The sequence below is a fragment of the Juglans microcarpa x Juglans regia genome, chromosome 8S, assembly GCF_004785595.1.
Source record: "Juglans microcarpa x Juglans regia isolate MS1-56 chromosome 8S, Jm3101_v1.0, whole genome shotgun sequence".
NCBI classification, from domain to species: Eukaryota; Viridiplantae; Streptophyta; class Magnoliopsida; order Fagales; family Juglandaceae; genus Juglans; species Juglans microcarpa x Juglans regia.
This window is the reverse complement of record NC_054609.1, coordinates 10,603,860-10,615,974: the sequence shown is the minus strand read 5'-3', so window position 1 is coordinate 10,615,974 and position 12,115 is coordinate 10,603,860. Positions and strand designations below refer to the sequence as shown.

Sequence of the window (12,115 nt, the reverse complement as noted above, 5' to 3'; positions counted from 1 at the left end):
AGCTTGCAGCCTCCATAGTTAGGTCTTTGGATAGTATTTCGGCATCGTTAGTCGAGTTACACGAGTTACTCAATGAACTAACCCAATAGTGTATTTTGACAGTGTAATTATGGAGTCAGGTCTCTGTTTTGAGATTACAGTCTTCTGAGACCCGTGCTGTAATCGTGATTGTTTTAAGTATGCATGGTTTATGTTTTAACTATTTGAGATATTATAAGTTTGGTGCATAGTATTGCTAAAAAAAATTATTCGATACGAATATTGCATAATGCTAGGTGAATGTTATGAACATTGCATCTTATATGTCATGAACGGGGGCAGATAACCTTGTGTTGTATGTCCCGATGCTTCGGATGTCCGTCCGATCCTAAGCGGAATTTTGGGGGCGCCACACATCATGAATGTTGGCTTTTGCTAAACTCGTCCCAAGTGGATTGCATCAATCCGTGCATTACCTCCTTGATCTTTTTGGCTCTTGAACTTGTAATTGGCCCATCTAGAACTTGCAAATGATCTTTAAGACTAGGTTCATGTTGGTGCCCATCAGAATGGGTGCCAAAATGTGAGGGTCCAAGATCTGCTGAATATATCTGATCTCCAGCAGAAATTTAAAAGTAAAAGAATCACTTGGCAATTGGTTAATTTGACTCAGACAAGATGAGGATAGTTTTGGCCTATCTGCGAAATTTAAGGGATTTAACTAATATGCGAAATTCAAATAAACTTTTGAACTTGGATAATTCTCAATTGTTTCAATAAGCAGGACTTTCCAACGTATGGATGACTTTTCAAAGATAGCGATATTTAAGAAGGGGCTTGGTGATAGTACATTATAGTTGGAGAAGACTAAAAAAAAGACTTTTGTTTGTGCTCCCATAGAAAACTAAAGCTTAGGTAAAGCCTAGGGCAGAAATTGACTAGTGAAAATGCTTTGATTATGTTTCAATTCTCAGATTAAGCTTTATTGTTTAAGATTCTAGGATTGAATTATCTATTTATTTTGGATATGATAAATTTGAGACAATTATATTAAATCTTACTATGATTTAATTTTGTTGAGCTATAAGATTATGAATATATGATTGTGACTTACACTAATTTTTTATGTCATTGATGTGATCTTTTGCTATTTAATTTTTTGTGAACATAGTGTTTTGGTGCTATAATTCCTAATCATGTGTATAATTTGGATTGGAAAAATCAAAATATTGGATCAGGTTGATGGAAGCCTGAAGCTTTACTTGCATTTTTATCAGTATCCTTTAAGTTTGCGTTATTGTAGCATTTCTTTTGACTCCTTGTGGATCAACACCCTAAACTATACTATAATATCACATGATAGTTTGGGCGTAATCAGAAATGCTTGCATTCGCCTTAGTGATAGCCGCTAGAAGATTGTGACTGTACTTCCAGGCTAATCCCATTAAGGTACACACTAAACACCCCCTTAGGAAGATATTGCAGAAGCCTAATAGTTTAGGCAGACTGGTCAACTAGTCGATTAAGCTCAGTGAGTTCGACATTGAATACATGCCAAGGGGTGTGATAAACAAGTAGGCTTTGGCAAACTTCACTGTCGAGTTCAGTGGCTTCCTACAGAAGGCGGCAACCACCCTCGTTGGGAAACCTTGACAAATCTTCGTTGACGGCTCGACCTACTGCGCCGGAGGGGAATGGGGGCCCATATAGTTGACGAAGCAACGCGCATACCATTACATGGCGAAACTTACATTCAAAACAAAGAACAAATAACAAAGAAATTGAGTTTGCATATGGAGTTTTTAGAGATTCATTATTTATTTATTTGTTTGCATAAAACTATCCGGGGAGCTAATGATGAAGTGAGAATGATAGGTATGCATTAATGTGAGGATGGATAATGCGGTGTGGATTGAGTTTTAAATTAGTTTTTGGACTTTATTGATATTGAATGATTCCTTTGAATTATAAACTTTAGGCAATAAAAGTTATGAATCAAACCAATGCTTATTTTAATTATTTTTCTCTTTTTCTTTGCTCAAGGGCGAGTAAAGCTTAAGTTTGGGGGTATTTGATAAGTGTGATTTTTATTACTCTTTTATTTATGAAAAGTGTTAGTTTTCCTTCAATTCTATTGATTTTATTTATTTCAATATATTTTTATTTATTTCCTTAGTTTTGAAGGAATGAGAAGATTTAGCACAAAAGGAGAGCATTTTGGTACAAAAGAATAGAGTACGAACCCAGACCGACAAGAGGCGACAAGATCTGAAGAGAGCGAGAAGATTTAGGCTAGGAGACCCAATGGCGACCAGACTTGGCGACAAGGCTTCGGGCGGTTAGATTGGGTGACAAGTCTAAACAACCCAACTTAAAAGACCAACCTAAACGACATCATGAGCAACAACTAGCAAAGGGTTTGAGAGTTTAAAGAAACCCCATATGCAACTTAATGAGTCTCCAATTAGTATAAACATTTTATCGCAATTAATGTGATTTAAATCAACTTAATGAGTCTCCAATTAGTTAAATTCACATAGAGATATGATGCGTTATTTGTCGAAGATATTTTTAATATTATTCGAGGGAAGATATTGAATATTTAAAGGATTTTTATCATCAACTTGGAATAATTGGAATTCTATAATAAGGAAGAATACATTGTATGCGATTTGCAAAATAAAATCAAACACTCTAGATCTATTTATATTATATTTACAATCTTAGATTTTTATGCTCTTTTATTCTTAAATTTATTTTTGTTAAGTATTTCAATTTAATTTAGATATTAGAATCTTTCCATTTTTTCGGTTTTCCAAATAGTAATTAATTTAGTAATTTTCAATACTCAATAACAAAATTAATCTCTGTGGGTTTGACATCCGTTTTCTTTAAAACACTTGTTACGATTTCGTACACTTGCAAATATTTTCAGTATAACAAGTTTTTGGTGTTGTTGCTGGGGATTAATTATTTGTTATTGATATTACTACTAGCTAAATTGTTACTAATTTGAATTTTATTTTATTTATTTTTAAAAGTTGTTTAAATAGGCCTCACTTGGCTTTTCTTCTATTTCTAATTCAAGATTTAGATGTGTATGCCTTGATCTAAACCATCTAAACCATTAGAGCCTACACTTTTCGATTTCGAGATTGAAAGAACTTTACGTAAAATCAATAAAAAGAAGAAACAAGAGGCTACTGCATCTGCATTCACCATGGCTAATCAAGATAATAAAGCTTTGAAGGACTATGCTATGCCCTCTGTCAATGGGGTGACATCCAGTATAAGGCAGCCAATTATACAAGCCAATAACTTCGAGATCAAGTTGCCATCATTCAAATAATTCAACAAACCGTCCAGTTTAGGGGGCTGTCACAAGAGGATCGTAATGTTCATATTGTAAATTTACTAGAAATTTGTGATACTTTTAAACACAATGGTGTGACAAATGATGCTATTCGATTGAGACTTTTTCCCTTCTCACTTAGGAAAAAAACAAAAGCTCAGTTGAACTCTTTGTTGCCTGGCATCATCACCACCTGGGAAGAGTTAGCACAAAGATTCTTAACAAAATATTTCCCTCCAGCCAAGACAGTGAAGTTAAGGAATGATATTACCACATTCACCCAATTTGAGGGTGAATCATTATTGGAGGCATGAGAGAGATACAAGGACTTATTGCGCAAGTGTTCGCATCACGACCTCCCAGCCTAGCTTCATGTATAGATATTTTACAATAGTTCGGGACCCACAAATCGATCTATGGTTGATGTGGCCGTGATAGGAGCATTAATAAGTAAGACCCATGAAACGCATATGAACTTTTGGAAGAGTTGCCATCTAATAACTATCAGTGGACCGCAGAGAGAGCAATGCCAAGGAAGGCGGCCAACGTCGTTGAACTTGACTCTATGTTCACAATTGCGGCCCAGCTGGCAAATTAATGTTAATTCTATTCAAATTAATGTTGTTTGTGGTCATTGCGTAGGAAATCACTCAAGTGTAGGTTGTCAAGTGAGGAATTCTTTTGCCCAACCAAGTTATGAAAAAGCCCATTACGTGGCCAATTTCCAATGTCAAATCAATTCTTATTTAGACACGCTCAATCCCGGATGGAGAAATCACCCCCAACTTTTCATGGAGTAATAATCAAGGGCCGGCTAGACCAACTCAACTGTTTCCACAACAAGAGAAGAAACCGACACTTGAGGATATGTGACCCGCTATTAGGGATAGTCCTACGACTTCCAACAAACAATCCCTAACTATTCGAGTGCATCCAACTATCTTCCTATTTGGAATAGCTACTAAACCTTCTGGGATAAGGTTTCCACACTCAATTTACACCTTCTTACGCAATCATAAGACACGAAGGAATGCGAATCTCCCGAATCAAACAGGGCACAAACCAATTGTTGCATCAATTTAACCTTACCTACAAAGGTAACTAGGATTGCTTCGGGATTCTTAGCAACACAAGCAATTACTCCAGCTTTCATAGCTTCTTCGTCTTTCAAATCTACTTCTCCTAGTGCGATTGCATATACTTTAGCTTTCTGCAGGGTCTTCCCCTTGTTTCCAGGCGTAGATGCTCCTCCTACCACATGATATGGAGTTTGACCACATCCAAAGCATGTTGCGGTGGCGAAACCACATTCACCACTATGCTTCCGTCCACAATTGCGATAGGGTGGTAGCGTAACAAGCACCACATTTCTGACCATCTTTCATTTTCCTTTGTCAGGAGTATTAAGGGCATTCTTCTTTCCCATATTCTTCTCTGAAGAGTAGGGAAGTTCTCTTTTGCGATCGTTCTAAACTTGGGAAATCAAGTTCCATTGGTCCACCTTTGCTATCGAAGCAACGTTTACTAGTCCTTGAAAGCTCTCAATCTGCAAGCAGGCAATCTGGTTCCAAATCCTTGGCTGTAACCCATCTTAGAATTTCCTAGCTTGCATCTTGATGAGTGTACGAAAATGCACTCTAAATACTCTATTATTGGACTAAAATGCTAAAATGTGAATAGAAATCATATGATATAATTTGTATTCTTGAATTGAGTTTCTATTTCCTTTGGGATACTCCTAAGCAGATTTTTATGTTTAATTTCAGGGTCTATAAAAGAGCAAGTCAAACCTTAGTTAAATTCAAAGACTTTCAAATGGGAAAGACGTTGGAATAATACAAGAACTTTCAACAAGTGTAAGAATCTTCAAATAAGGGTAATGATGGGGTTTGAGAGTAATTCGGATCAAGAGAAAAAGTTAAAGTAAAAAACGCTCCAGGAGACAGCCTAGATATACTTTAGTATTTTGATCATAACTTTCCACTCACACCTTCGATTGATGCGATTCTTGATGCGTTGGAAAGATATTTTAAAGGGATACAAACTCCTGAAGTACATACGTGGCTACCAAACTAAGTCCTAACATTTAGGCGATTTTTTTATGCGGGAATCATGAAGGCATTAGGGTGTCTACCCTACCCTATATAAGTATATTATTAGCACAAAATTAAGGAGTTTTGAAGGGAGGAGGCACAGATCTAGAGAAGACAAAAATTTTATTTTTATTTTTTAGTTCTTTTACGGAGAACTAAATCTTGGGCAAAACCTAGAGTATAAATTGATTGGTGAAAATACTTTATCTATATTTCAATTTATAGATTAAGCTTTATTGTTTAAAATTATAAGATTCAATTCTTTATTTGTTTTGAATATTATAAGTTTGAGACAATAATATTAAATCTTGCTATGGTTTGATTTTGTTGAGCAATAGGATTATGAATATATAATTATGACATAAATAGGCTTTTCATGCCATTGATGTGATCTTTTGTTGCATTATTGTTTGTGAACATAGTGTCGTCTTTACATCTGATATTCATTTTTATATATGAAAACCGTGATTTGTAAATGAAGAATAGATTTTAGAATTAAATTTGAGAAAGTTGATGAATATAATGTCATATATTCCAATTAGGAATTTGGTGCTATAATTCTTAATTGTGTATATAGTTTGAATTGAAAAAGTCAGAGTATTGGATTTGGTTGATGGAAACCCAAAATTTTACTTGTCTTCTTATCCGTGCCCTAATCGTATTTTAATTACGTATTTTAGGTAGAATTTTCAGATTCTTATCATATTATAATTTGATCATTTCTTTTAAGCTTGCGTCTTATTGTGTTTCTTCCGACTTCTTGTGGATAGACAATCCGAACTATACTATAACACCGCATACTAGTTTGGGCATAATCAAATTTTGGCACCATAGTCGAGGAGATGATGGAAGAATTGATACAAATAATTTATTTCAGTAGTTTGTAAAGGCGGTTGTAATAGCCCACTAGAAATTCATTGGTGAAATTTCTATTGATTTTAAGAACCTCGTGAAAACCCTATAAGTTTTTACGAATCGACCAATCGCGCAGGTTTTAGTCTGTCAGCATAGTCAGTGTTATCACTCACTATGATGCTTGAAATATGAGTTTAATTATTTGAGGTAGTTAGAAGTGTCAGAATGTGTTTTGGTCTACGCCATTAGACTCAGTTGATTATTTAGGATTTTATGGCGTAATAGACAATTTTCATAATTTCGGACGAAAAGGTTGTTCGAAATTGTGAAATTATTTTTAGGGGCACTTTGGGATTGAATTTCGGTAAGCAATTTTCACTATAGGTTAATATGAATATTTAGGATTTTTCAACACTAAGTTTATTATGCATTTCTTTGGAGTGAATAGTAACCTCGATAAGTGCACTTAGTACAGTGTTTTCAAAATCACAGTGTGGAATGTCCAAATTAGGTTAGAGAAATTGTATTTGGACACTTGGTAATATCTTGGCCACACATAGTGAATGGTATTAGACACTTGGCACAAAGAGAAACCATTAGATAGATTTATAAAGGAAATTAAGTTGTGAGATTATGCCACCTAAGCAAAACTTTATTTCAACTGTTCAACCAAATTGTGCCAAACTAAAGAGGGTTTCAACCCTAGAAAAATCCTAAATGGTTGGAATCCAATTGAAACCCCAAAAGCTTGGTTGAAACCGAAACCCTAAACGGTTTCACAAACCCTAAAGTTGGCCTCCAAACCCTTTCTAACCCGATTTCTAGCATTGTGTTTAATCACTTGATTAAATCACTTCCACATGCTATTAATTAATCAAATCCTTGTTATGACATCATTATCCAACCTTTTAAACCTTGAAAATTTGATTGGGCCAAGAAAAATTGATTTTGGGTTTGATAGCACCTCAAACCCTAACCAAACCCTTTTTAAACCCCAAATTGAAGCCCCCTTGGTTGGGGACTACCAAGGCCCACGAAATTGGCCACCTTGGCAAAGCTTCTTGGAGAAGTTTCCTCCCCCACATGGCAGACCATCCACTGCCATTGGCTGCACCCAATAGTGCCTTGATGTAAAGGAGAAATCCACTCCATCAACCTCCATCTCTCACAGCTGCTGCAGGCAGTCCATGCCTCTCACTATTCTTCACTTTATGTCACATAGCCAACTCCAACCAAGGGTCTTTCAAGCCCATAACTTCCCCCTCCAGGATTCTAAAGTCGTGCAAGACACACTTCTCTCTATTTTATCACTTCTTTCCCCTGTTCTTAGAGAGAAACCCAAAAACGCTCTCTCAGGCAGATTTCTGTGTCTTTTTGCGTGCCCATTTTTTTATCATTTTTATGTATTTTCTCATGATTACTCCTTCATTAAAGTTGTTCGCATATTTGAGTCTAGTTTCGATGGATATCTTATCAGTCTCAATCATTACTCATTTGATCAGTCAAAAGTATTTTTAACCACGGAAAGGTCATTCTGGGCGTGAAACTGGATAGTATGATATGTTTTGGAATTTTTGACCAAGCTAATGGACCTATCTTGGTCCAAAAATTTTATGGAGTGTTGTTATCATATGTTTATGAATGTTCATTGAGATTTTGTTGCATGGATAAAGCTTTCGATGATAGATTTTCTTAGATTTAGAAACTTGAAAACTGGAAGTGGAAAAACAGTTTTTGTTTTGTGAAAGTTGGAATATTTCATGGTTTGATCTTATTCCAAAGGCTTTGATATTTTTATATGATGATCCTAAGCCTCTTATATACATGTTAGGATGTTATTTTGAAGATATTTAGTATTAGTTTTGAAGGTATGATTTTTCTATGCAAGAGGATTTCGGTTAGGCCTAAGATTTGATGTTATTTGGGTTAGATCCATGTTTTATTGAGTTTTAGCCATGTGATTTTAAGTATAAAGGTTGGATCTTCTTTAGGACACATTTTAAGATCACTTGTGTTTAAGCCATGGATCAAGAGATTGATCAAAGTTAGTGAAGAGGAAAGTTTTTGTTTTGGGCTAAGTTTAAAACCAAAAACTCCAAGTGTTATTTTGTGATTTTGATGGCTTTTGTTTGCTGATTTAAAGCACGGTTGATCTTAGGATGATGTTATGAATGTGTTAAAAGTAAGATTTGTTTTTTTTGGAATTCTTGGAGATGTTTTTATTAAGGCCAAAACTTGTGATTTAAGGGTTTACTTTTCGTTAAAAAGTTTGGATCTTTTTACAAAAAAATTGGTGTTGATGATTAGCTCTTCTTAATGGATATTTTAAGTGTATTTTTTAAACTTAGGATAGGAAGATCCTTGTTACAAAATTTTGGTTTAATCATAGGTTTTGAAGATGGAAGAAATTGCAACCAAAATCAAGAGAAATGGCCTATGCATGTTTCGGCCATTGTGAGTTTTCCATAGTTGTAAATGGTTTTAAATTTTTTTGAGTTGATATTTGAGTCTAGGAAAAAATTTACATGAGAAATATAAATTTTGGTAATTTCTAGAGTTAGGATGTGAAATCCTTAAGTTAGGGGTAAAATGGTCATTTTTCTACATGTAGAGGGTAAAATAGTAATTTTACTCTAAATTGTCTCTTTTCACATTTCTAATTGTTAGTAATTAAGTTCTAACTTTTAGAATACCCTCTTAAAGTTCCTCGTGTTTCGCGCTTTAATCTTGTAGAACGCAACGATCGAGGTAAGTTAGCTCTTAACTTACTATCAGTTTACTGTGTATGTGTGATGGGTAAGAGAACTACAATTTAAGTTATTCATGTCAATCACGACTCTAAGCGCTAGGATGGGGTAATATCCTAGTGAAACTCCTTTGTTCACACTGGAGTGTCTAAATAGGTGTGAAATTCCCTGGGTTGACGAAGTACAGTCAACATGTTGCGAATGAGGCCTAACTAGCTGGTCACCGAAGCGCGCTAGACACTAACGCCGATGGAGCAACACATTATGTTACGTGTGTCCACAGCAAGTGTGGCACAAACAATTCATGGGGCCACAACAACTGTGGAGCATACATTACGTGAGACACAGCAATTGTGACACGTAGAATACGTAGGGCCACAACAACTGTGGAGTACATATTAACGCACTCACAGCTGGTATAGACACCTGTGTTATGATGCGGTAATCGGCAGGGACACACGGCTCAAGGGGACCCGTATAGCACCCGTATGGTCACTTTTATTAATTAAATCTATTGAATAAGATTCCAAGTTCATGTATTTCATGTTCAAGTCATGTTTCACGTCATGTTATGTTCAAGTTTACGTCCATGTCAAGTTTTAAGTTCATGTCAATCATGGTAACCCAGGAGACAAGAATATACTTCAAGTTCATGTTTAGGTCATGTTATGTTCAAGTTCATGTCATGTTCAAGTTTACGTTCACGTTATGTCATGTTCACGTTCATGTTATGTTCCAAGTTCACATTGATGTTATGTTATGCTCAGGTTCATATTTTGTTCAAGTTCACATTCATGTTATGTCATGTTCAAGTTCACGTGTTCCAAGTTCACATTTATGTTATGTCATACTCAGGTTCATGTTATGTTCAAGTTCACGTTCAAATTATGTATGTTCACGTTCATGCTATGTTCAAGTTCACGTTCATGCTATGTTGCTAGTCCATGTTATGTTTTAAGTTCACGTACATGTCATGTCACGTCAAGCTAAGTTTCAATTTCAGTTCAAGTTATGTCATTTATGCCATGTTGTATATCAAGTTATGCTACGCTTAGTTATGACTTTGATTATGCATTCATGTTTTTACTACCATGCATGCATCATTAACCTGTGTGAAAGTTTCCTGTTAACTTGTTGAGATTTGTAATCAAATCTCATCGTGGTAGTGCCAACTACCATTTCCCTCAAATGGTAGGTGATGTGTCAAGATCAGAGTAGAGAGCAGACACTGGCAGACTGGAGGAGGTAGACTAGATGCCGTAGACGCAACCCGGAGCTTGCAGCCTCCCTAGTTAGGTCTTTGGATAGTATTCCGGCATCGTTAGTCGAGTTACGCGAGTTAGTCAACGAACTAGCCTAATAGTATATTTTGGCAATGTAATTATGGAACCAGGTCTTCATTGTTTTGAGATTACAGTCTTCTGAGACCCGTGCTGTAATCGTGGATGTTTTAAGTAAGCATGGTTTATGTTTTAACTATTTGGGATATTTTAAGTTTGGTGCATAGTATTGCTCAAAAAAAAATTATCCGTTGTGAATATTGCATAATGCTAGATGCATGTTAGGAACATTGCATCTTATATGTCATGAACGGGGGCAGATAACCTTGTGTTGCATGTCCCGACGCTTCAAATATCCGTCCGATCCCAAGCAGAATCTGGGGGCATCTCAGCGGTAACTCTGTTCCCTCTTTTAACTTGCTACATTAACTTTTTTCTTTCTTTTCTTATTATTTTTAGTTTTTGGCATTTGGTTTACCTTGCATGCACAGATATAGAGACACATTGGGCAGATTTGCTTGTAGGCCTGTGTTGGAGTCAAAATCAAATTTTTTAAATCCTTTATTTGACAATCCATCTAGTCTCGAAAAAAAGAGTGAACACAAAGATCAACCCCTAGAACTCATCAAGATTAGCTCCACCCTACATGCATAGCCACACCATCATGCATCATGTTTCTAGCCAACACTCATCAACTTGATTTTAAAACAATGATGATACAACTACTTCCCACCTTTTATGGTTTAGAGAATGAAAATCTTTATTTGCATATTAGGGAGTTTAAGGAAGTAGTTACGACTTTCCATAGTCATAATGCTACAAATGATGTTATAAAACTTAAGTTCTTTACTTTCTCTTTAAAGGATAGAGCAAAGAGTTGGTTATACTCACTAAGACCGCGATCAATAGGATCATGGAATGAGATTATATATTTAACAAATATTTTCCCCAACATAAGACCAATGCTTTGAAGAGGTAGATCTCCACCTTTGCACAAAATGATAGTGAGACTTTGTATTAGGCTTGGGAGAGGTTAAAGGAGTTGTTGAGTATGTGTCCTCACCATTGGTATGAAAACTGGCCCTTAGTTAGTTACTTCTATGAGGGACTCACATCTAGAGAGCACCAATTCATAGAGATGATGTGTAATGGTGAAGTTTTGCAGAAAAATTCAGATGAGGCCAAAGAATATCTCAATGAACTTGCTGAAAAGGCTCACACTTGGACTGGATCTAGTGCTACTGAGAGTACAAATAGGTCACGACCTGCTGGAAATCCAAATGGTGGTGGAATTTACCAACTTAGGGAAGAGGATAACCTAAAAGCTAAAGTGGAGATGCTTACTAAGGAGTTAGAGGTGTTAAAAACTAAAGATTTAAAGCCAACACACATGGCTACTTGTGTTGATTCCTTTGGACCGTGTTTTGTGTGTGGTGGTGTAGATCACCTAGCTCAAGAGTGCCCCACATTTGCTACAATGAGAGGAATGTATGAGGAACAATGTAATGCCTTAGGTATCTACAAGAAGCCTTTTGCACCTTTCTCCGATACCTACAATCAGGGGTGGCGTAGTCACCCCAATTTTAGCTGAAAATCTAAAAACTACCTACACCGTATCATGCATCTTCCTTTTCTAGGAACTCCTTAGAAGATACTTTACATACTTTTATTGAGACACAGGGTAAAACTAATCAAAAGTTTAAATCTTTGATTACGCAGGTTGTTGAAGAAAACAAGGAGATAAAGAGCTATGTATCCAAGTTGATGAGCACTTTTGAGCGTAAATGAGCATGGCAAATTCCCTTCTCA

The 12,115-nt window shown here is 36.0% G+C and overlaps 2 non-coding genes across 2 annotated transcripts; both read right to left on the bottom strand.

Moving 5' to 3' along the window:
• Window positions 1-3,582: 3,582 nt before the first annotated feature.
• LOC121245138 lies at window positions 3,583-3,689 on the bottom strand. Its single transcript, XR_005936551.1, has one exon. It is a non-coding gene; the product is annotated as a small nucleolar RNA R71 (small nucleolar RNA).
• Window positions 3,690-11,269: 7,580 nt separating this feature from the next.
• LOC121245137 lies at window positions 11,270-11,377 on the bottom strand. The gene has a single exon (XR_005936550.1). It is a non-coding gene; the product is annotated as a small nucleolar RNA R71 (small nucleolar RNA).
• Between the last annotated feature and the right edge of the window lie 738 nt (window positions 11,378-12,115).